Raw genomic sequence first — 9914 nt, forward strand, 5'->3', positions numbered from 1 at the left:
CCTCGGCAGCGCGGTGGCGTCGCGAGAGAATCTAATGAATTGGAGCCGTCAATAATACGAGCGGATCGTTGGAGAGGGACAGCCTACCCCAAACACAGGGCCGAGGTAAATGATAGAGAGCATGGTCCTAGTTTGTCTCGTCCCGTGTATTTGCACGCGCGCGCGGGACAAAAGAACTCGCTCCGCGAGTGTACGAGAAACTACCGCGCGCGCGGATGCAGTCACTGTGAAATTAACGAATTTTTCACGATGGACACATTAACTGTTGCCGGCCGGGTCAGCAAAAGCGTCCCCCGATGCTTTATGACAACAATGCGAGCGATACTTCGAAAGGATGAGCGCGACGATAAACTGGATTTACTGTCGCGCAGTGGCAGGGGTGAATTTATGACGGATGCAAGTTGTACTTCAAGAGAGCGAGATCCGAATTTTATGCGGGTCTTGAAAGATAATCACTTTAGCACATCATTTTTAGATTATCACTATTATCAATTAATTAATAATTATTTAATACTATGGCATCTACGTCGCTACTTACAAAAATTATTCACGGCTCATAAACATGTTTATCTCTGCGTTATATTATCTAATATCTATAATGAAGAGTGCATGAGTAAGGTAGGAATTATGAATAAGGGTTTACACGTTTCTATCTTTTTTTATTTCTGCTTACATCTCACAGCCTCTTTGTTATTAATTTTTTTATTAAATCTTAAAAATGTTTTCTTCAAATTTCTCAGACAACAGTAGTTGACTGTAAGAACGTATGCAGAGAACAGAACACAACGGTATAAAAAAATTGACACTGCTTCCGTTCTCTGCGTACGTTTTCCAAATGCGGATTTATGATGCGAATTTGGTAAACGGTGCGATATGCATGCATCACTAATTACCGGTAATTACAGATTCCGCACCAGGAAGTTGTTCTTCGATTATTCGACGACGCAATCGGTGAGCGTGCATCTTCCGGAGAGAGAGAGAGGGGGAGAGAGAGAGAGAGAGCGATCCAATTAACTTTCGAAGATGTATGCATATATACGCGTCGTTCTCTTCGAAATTAACCTCCGGTTGCGTTCCAAAGTCAGGATTCTCGAAAAAAAATCCGGTACTGCAAAGTGCCTCCTCTGTTAAATTCCCGCCTTCCTGCATCTACGACCGTTGTGCAGGGCTAATAGGATTCGCGAAATTAATTACCCGCATTTACATAAGCCCCCGTAAACGTTTTTCTTTTCTGCCCTAGCGCGAGCCTCCGGCCTCGCCTACCTTCCGCCGAGTAGCATGCAGAGGCGGACGAATAATTCTCGTAGAGAAATTCGTGATTACGTTAACGATATCCCCGTCCCGTTTTCTCTTCCTCGCGCTCCGGCTCGCATCCTCCCGTTTCTGACTGCAGTACCGAGTCACTGCGTTACGCCTTTGCGTTTAGGTCGTCACGGCATTGTCCCGGTTGTCGTGCCGCGTCGTCGGCAACAGCCGCGACACGGGTAACGAGATTTGTCGTCCAAGATAATTAGATTATCCGCACTCTGGCATAGCTGGTGTTAGTATGGGGCGAGGAGGTAAACGCGCGGCTACCATGCCGCAGAGGCGACAACATCGTCCAAGTAAACGTCTGTTTGCTAATTTTTCAGAATAAAAGGAAAATAATCCCACGTTAGATTGCGACTGGCTGTCGGCGAGAAACGATCGCTGTCATCACAAACTCGAAGTTTATATTTAAATGCAGGATGCAAGAATGAGATATTTAACAGTCAAATTACTCAATCATTTAGATTGCACGTCATTTCCTTGTTTCCGTTTTATATATAAAACAGTTCTCTCAAAAATTTAAAAATACAGAATAAAAGCTCTTTTTAATATTAAATACGATTAATCAATTTCTTTAATTTTAAAATTCAAAGAAAACACACTTAAAAATTGAGAGTGTATGCTCTCTCTCTCTCTCTCTCTCTCTCTCTCTCTCTCTCTCTCTCTCTCTCTCTCTCAGTACACATGTTTTTGCATATTTCTCTAAGAGATCGTGTGTACAATATTAAATTTTTGACATATCGTGACGATATTGCAAAAGAATTATAATAAAACTGCACCTTACAATTAGAGTATGCTACTGACGTATAAATGGGAATTTTATAGAGCCGTTTTTAATAACACAATTGCGTGTACACGTCGTGTACTTTGTGAAACGACGAAGGATAGAGAAGGCGTAACGTAATTACTTGCGATCTATGTTTCTCCGTGACCGCCGTTTGCGCGAGCCAAGTATAGATATATATCGCGCCGAGTAACAAGAGGCAGCCTTATCAACCACCGGTACATGTCCAATCAATTTTCAACGTGACGGCGCACGCCGCTTTTGTGGTAATATCTATTATTCGGTATCCCGGGACCGGCTGCATTCTACCCTCACGCATCACACACGTGATCTCCTCGTGACAATGGCGCACGGAGTACCACGAAATTCCCAGCGCGTACCCGACCCCAGCTTTCCAGATCAAAAAGCGCTGAATGCTCGCAACTTCTGATGTCTGATGACGAGCCGAATCTCCGAGAGACGCTTTGGCCATGGCAACGCATCGTGGTTTTTTGAGCATTTAATCTACTTGAACGAGCGACGTCCAGGTTATCATATGAATGTGAATGAAAGATATAAAGTTGCAGGAGGATTGTCAAAGAAAATTTAATTACATATAATCAGTTAAAGTGTTAGATAACACTTTAATTCATATTTGTACAACGCAATCTCACTATCTAGGATTTTATATCATTTTAATATCTAGGATTTAATATCTAGGATATAATATATTTTATATATATATATAGATATATATAGATTTAATATTTAATATTAATACGTATATAAATGGATAAATTAATTTTAACTGAAATTTTAGTCTGTCACATTTTTTTTATATAAGAGTCTTGTTAGAATCTACAAATGTGAGATTTACAAAAAAAAAAACAGTACTAATAGCAGCTATAAAGGTGACAACTATACACTTTTTTCTATGTAGAATTAATGTATATAGCTGGGCAAATTATTTTATAGTTATAGTAAGTATAAAATATTTTCAACATTCATTCTACATATAAAATTGCACAATTGTCACTCTTTTATAGTTGTTATTACTATGTCTTTTTTTTTCGAATGTACTTATTGACTCCTTATACTTTACGTTAATTGAACATCATACCATCGTATCTTACCAAATTATACTGTTACGTGCACGCAATAACTCCCGGTTTGAGATTTAATTAAGACAGGTGGAAGGAAAAAAAAAAGAAAAAGAAAGTATGACGAATATCGGGGTCACAGAAATGGTTAATTGCTTATAACAAACCGTTTCGTGAACCAAACGTAATTATACGCTTTTATAAGTAATAGTAGCTTAGCGAATGAATTTATTAGCGGCGATTGTTCCCATGTTTTTATATTCAAATAGCAGATCATCCATTGTAATGCTAATGTTCTATACAATATTGTACATAATTCGCGATCGTGTAATCAAGTCAATTTTCGTAATCACTCATTTCCAATAGCATTGTATGGAAATGCGACTATTTCTAAAGAAAGAAATTATAGAGTAACACGTACGATAATGTATGTTATCGTTCTAAATGTCTCTTTTTCTTCTTGCCTATAAAAGAATACGTATTACGTGAGGAGACTTACAAATAATAAATGAAGATGATAATAAAGTGTCTACATAGGAGCAAAGAATATTGAAAAATTAGTTTGCAATATTATTACCTACAGTGAGTGAGAGAATATGAATACGAATACTTGTATTCTGTTGTCTTCTCTAAATGTGTACGTACAAATTTTATACATTTTACGTTACTAGAGGAGTGTTCTTTATCATCCACATATAGATTGGGAGAGAAAGAGAGAGAGAGAGAGAGAGAGAGAGAGAGAGAGAGAGAGAGAGTAGACAATAAATCTCAAATGTAATTAATAAATGTCAAAGATTAGAACGGAGAAAGAGCCGAGCAAAAAAAAAACAAGTATTAATTAATTAACAGCAGATTGGGATGGGGATTGGAGGATGAGGAGAGGAAACCGACAAAGAAGAACGAGGCAAAAATTGCCGCCGCAGATCCAGGCCGAATCGACAGATACAATACGTCTAACGTATATCTGGAAACAGCGGGAGGGAAACGTAGATACTAACTGGACCGAGCAGACGTAGTCTCTGGGCTCGCGCACACGAACGCAACACTATCCAGAAATTGAAAGTCGATTGAATAGCGCCGCTCCACGGTGTCGGGAATGGATACATGCCGATTGTGTCGGTGAACTTGAATCCCGGGCACAATGGGCTCAATGAAACGCATCATTATTGTCCAATTCCTCTCTCCTCTGTTTCGGCTTGTTCATCTATGTCTCTTTCTTCGTTTCCTCTCTCACCTTTCCTTCGTGTTCTGCTTCGTGCGAAGGTCCGACACCCGTTCCCTCCTTTACGAGAGAGATTTCGTTGCAACTGTACTGGTATGTACGTACATACATACGTGTGCGATCTAGTAAAGCATACGAGCGCGATTCATCATTCGATTTGTAAGCCGCTCTGTCACGATAAACGATTTTGCGTCCCCGAAGAGCTTGTGTCCATTCGAAAATATAATATCAAATGTAGTTGTAAAGTACAGTCGATAAAACGGCTTATCAATAGAATGGCGAAACGATAAAAAAATTGCTTAAAATTGTACATTGAGTCTCGTAAGGGAATTCGTAAAATTTTGTATTTCGATACAATCAACAGATTAATACGTTCAATGTTAACAATACGATACATATATTCGGCATAAATTAATGTTATCTAATTACTATACAGTGAATAAATAGATAATTAAAAATACATGAAAGCAATGTTCGCGTTTGCAGAAAGAGCAATTGTTATAACTATTAAATGTAAGTTTCTATAGGACAGCGGTCCCTTTATTCGATTCGATACACTTTGTTTCTCTGTCAGGCGCATAATTTACTGTTCACACGGTAAAAGCATTAATTTTCTGCCTTACCTCGGTAACACTGCAATGAAAGCCATTATTGATCCGTTAATACTGATACACATCGTGCAGGGCTACGTTGTTCAACGTAAAAAAAAAGAAGGCAATCGGATTGGTGTACGTCGGTCCATTCCTTTCATCGCGGCTCATCGCGGGAGTTGATCAAGATGATTAATAACGAGAGGGGTTAAATCATTAAGTGGCTTACATGTGAACGTGTAATCGCGGGGGAAGGCGGAAAGTGTGGAAAGAGTTGGGTGGGTAAAAGAAACGAGCGCAGAGATAGAGAGGAGAGGGGGGGGGGTAAAAGCGGATCGAGAACAAGGGCCGAGCCGAGGTACTTTCGATGAGGGATCCTGCTGCGGTGCACAAAGAGAAAGAGAGGGTGGGGAGGAGGAAGGGGAGGGGCTGCACGAGGTGGGTATTGAATGCTGCACCAGGTCTCCATAGCTCGGCGGCAGAGTAATTCTCTTTAGTTTATTTTTCCATAGGTAATGAACCCCCGTCCCTACGATGCGTTGCATCGACAAGGCCGGTCGGCCGACCGACCGATCGACCGACCGACCGACCGACCGATCGACCGACCGACCGACCGACCGACCGATCGACCGACCACGCGCTTCCGCCGGCCGCTAACGAAAACGTTATTTCGCGATTCTGTGTAGTACTTGACGTTCGACCGCGCGTCTCTGCTTTCTTTTTTTTATTTTCATCTGCTCATTTTATGAGCCAACCCTTTTTGCATTCGCGCTCCGCGAATACATTGCGATTTTATGTATGAGTAATTATGACCGAAGTAACGATTGTCGATTCAGTTCTAATTCCTCTTTCGTTGTTACGTTGCAAGAAATCAAATAAGAAGTGTATCGAATGTCTCAAAATTTGCATTCGTAAGAGTATTATCGTATGTATGAAACATGAATTGGTAAGCATTTTTGTATATGTATTACATTTTGCATAGAATTTTTATCGTGCGGAGTAGAATTTGATATCTGGTGCTTTCAGAGGTAGAATCCATTCCAAAAGTAATTTTTGAACTGGTTTCAGCGATATAAACCGTTTTTCTTCCATAGTAATGCAATGTCTCGCGTATTTACGCGATGTCACGGCCGAATGTCCAGAAAAACAGTCCTTTTTCTCCGACTATGTATTTGTATGCTCGCGAAAGGAGTCTGGTCGCGAATTCCTCAGGGTATTCTCTATACTGTAGCTGAGAAGCTCGCTTTATCGTGCGCAACGAACATCACTGGATTAAGCCACGTTGCAACGGTAAGCGATGGCGCCCCGGGCTATTGGGTAATCTACAATTTTATACGTTGTATCCCATGTGGCAAAGTAGAAAAGAAAGTAGAGATTCGGTAGTTCCCGTAATTGCTTCGTGAATATGGACCAATAAGAATACGCGTTAGAGGGCCCTCTCTAAATAGTTTTACTTAACCAACCTTAATTCTCGGCTCATGACGTGTGAAGGAGTCCATTTAATGCAATACGATACGGAATATTAATATTCATTTTTTTCGTAACTTTTATGATCATAGAATAAGAATTTATTAGATATTTCATCCGTTCTATGCTTCTTGCAATTTATAGCTGTCGGATGAATAACTATGGATTGTTACTTTAAATTATATCCAAACCAAAATTGGGGAAAAATCCTAAATTTTGACAAAATAATTTTTTAAAAGTAGTATTTGTGACAAAGAATAAAAGTGGATATTTTAAACATTAAAAATAATATCAACTCTAACTTAAAGAACATTTTAATAAGTGAAAATATATAACACAGAATAAATAAATACCGATATTTTCGATCATCGAATCGTTTCGAAGCGTGATTCGAAAAGCGTAAAAAGATAGAATGTAAAATTTCACAGAAAGTTAAAGTTAAGCATGAGATTCCGCTGGATAACTGAAAATGTGAAATTAGGGAAACGATGTTGGAGAAAATAGGGAAGCGTGGGATGTTATTGCCATATACTAAATCATACTCCGTGATGCAGTAAGTGTGTCGATCGACAAGTTGAAACGGATCTCGAAATGGGTATGCTCGCCATTGAACTGGTATTATCGATAAACATAGCTGGCGTAGAGGACCGCGTTGAATTGTCGGGGATAGTCGGTGTTATTCGTACCCTCGCTATGCAACGGTATAGTACATACGTAGGTGCAGCGTGCATGCCCAACAGGCAAGCAAGGTCCAACGCAGATCGTTGGCGAAGGGATGAAAGAGGGAAAGCGGGGAAGCGGGGAAGAGGAACAAGATACCAGTCGTCCGTATAATCTGTAGATCTGACCGCGCGTGTTCTGCCCACGAATCCCGTGGGTGGTAACCGCCTCGGGGACCTGATTTACAGGTGTAACCTGCAATAACGGCTCGCGCGACCTATCGAATCCGAGAACTTAGAATCGTAGAATTTCTCGCTGTACCGATATCCGGAGAAGCTGCGAGGCATTTCGCGCATCGTGGTAACCGTGCGGTAAAAGATTCTCACTTCTCATGACTCGAACAAAAATAAAGTCTATTATTCAACTTAACGGTAAGAGAAAATTGCGTCTCTAGGAGAATGATTTTGCATATTATAGCGCATAGATTCATTGTACGACATGCATGGGGGATTTTTTATGTGAACTTATCCAGTTTGCATGCACTACACACATGAAAATTATGAATAAACAAATAAATTTATATATATATATATATATAACAAATAATTATATATATATATATATATGTATATACTTGATTCGAATTTTATGCGGAATTAAAGGTGCATTCTGAAATGTATTGACTATACAATTTTTAATTCATTTTGCATGTGTTATTGATTTTAGTATTGTCAGCGTTTCAGAATGCACCTCAGAAATATAACTTAAATACGATTGTTAATATTAAAATTATTTACAAAATCTAAATAACATTAATGTCAAAATATTTATTAAATATTCATATAACATACAAATTTGAAAATTTTTGATTCAATAATATAAGATTTAGCTCTCTGATATTGAAATTATTAATTATTTGTAACAAAATATCTATGACGTATACAAATTGCGTCAATTATTCTGAATTTTATCTACATTTTACATTACTATGTCACGTAATTTGTTAATAACAGTATTTATTTAGATTTGACTAATAAATAACCGTTAATGCTTTTATGTAAATTGTCATGCCGATGTACTATAATGCAAACTGTTTTGCATGCATTTTTAAGCTCACAAAACGTGTATTGAGCATTTCGTGTGTTGCAAACTGCAAAACGCACTGTAAAATTAAACGCGTAATTAAGGGGAATAATTGGTAACTATAGGCAAGCATGTGTTGTATCTAGAAGAGTCAATTTACACAACTTTTGATACTGTATATATATGTAATTCCAACAAAGTGGAAACCTCGGAAATTTTGATGTTTAACGGGACATTGTAATTACTGGCATGATGCGAAACTCGAGAAATCCGATTGACACGCAAATCTCTCGAGGCATTCCTGATGAGTGCTACGTGATTTCACGTAATATCACCGTGTTGTTATGCATGATCGAAGATGCACCTTATTGATATTCTTATCACGCAAAAACGCTCTAGTGATTAAAATATTTACAATCAATTTTTTTACAATCAAATTTATATTAATATGATTATGATATACACGAAAAGAAACGGTATTTTACTAAGGTATCTAAAAATTTAGTTAGATACAGATCTGAAATTAATTTTATTAGACTCAAAATAATTATGTAGGATGCTTAATGTGTTTGCTGGACTGTCAAAATTTTTTGCAGTATTGCGCTCATCATGCTTGAGTTTCATACATAATTATTTTGATGGTTTAACAAAATTATTTTCAGATTTGTGCACGTTGCTAAATTTTTAGATATTATACTTGAATAAAAATGTTCTTTTAATGTAGTAATATGTAACAACTGTTACGTGCTATCTGCATTTTATAAAAAAAATTTCACAAATATTATATATAAATAATTAATATTTAATTAAACACTAGAGTTCAATTAAATTTAAATAAAATTACTTTAATTTTCTTTAAAAAGGAAGATTTATTGCACTTTGATGTTATTATAATATTTGTTCATTTTTTACTACATTTTGCAATTCGCAGAAATATTTCTGGAAAAAATTTCCGCTTAGAAATTGATACTGCTATAGTACTTACCGCGGTACCGTACGCGAGACGTCATTAAATACTATTGAAATTATACGGTAAAAAGGAAGTATCTGATTACAAAGGGACGACTCTGCTTCATCTCTGCGATCGGGAACTTGCGTCAATAGGGTCATCGTGGATGCCTCGGTTGCAGCAGAGTGTAACCTAGTTTCTATACCCCGTCAATTACAAGCAGGCAAAGTGCTTGGTTCGCAAAGCCTCAAAAGAACGCTACGTTGACCCATTTTGCATTGATTTCACTCGCATAGCTTTGAAAGGAAAGAAATACTTCTCGCCTTGGCTGCAATTACAAACGATGCGGATTGTAACCCGAACTGAAATGCTTTTTTTAACAGCATTAACTTATTTCTTGCATCGACATTGCTTGTTTTCAACATTTTAACGAATATTACACTGTTACGCAAGAACGCACGGATAGATTTGAATAACTAACAACTTGGTGGCGTTCTTTTCATAATTTCATAATGAGTTTCTTTTATACAAATATTATATATATGTGTGTGTGTGTGTGTGTGTGTGTGTGTGTGTGTGTGTGTGTGTGTGTGTGTGTGTGTGTGTGTGTGTGTGTGTACATATATATATGTTTATACGTATAGTTTATAAATAAAAATTTAAAAAGTATATTTAAATTATTTTGTAAACTATTTAAGAACACAATTACGAGAATATAATTAATTTTACAAAATTATAAAAATGAACAGAGTATAAATATGGGTAAAGCAAA

This window comes from Trachymyrmex septentrionalis, unplaced genomic scaffold (assembly GCF_001594115.1).
Source record: "Trachymyrmex septentrionalis isolate Tsep2-gDNA-1 unplaced genomic scaffold, Tsep1.0 scaffold223, whole genome shotgun sequence".
In the NCBI taxonomy this organism is placed as follows: domain Eukaryota; kingdom Metazoa; phylum Arthropoda; class Insecta; order Hymenoptera; family Formicidae; genus Trachymyrmex; species Trachymyrmex septentrionalis.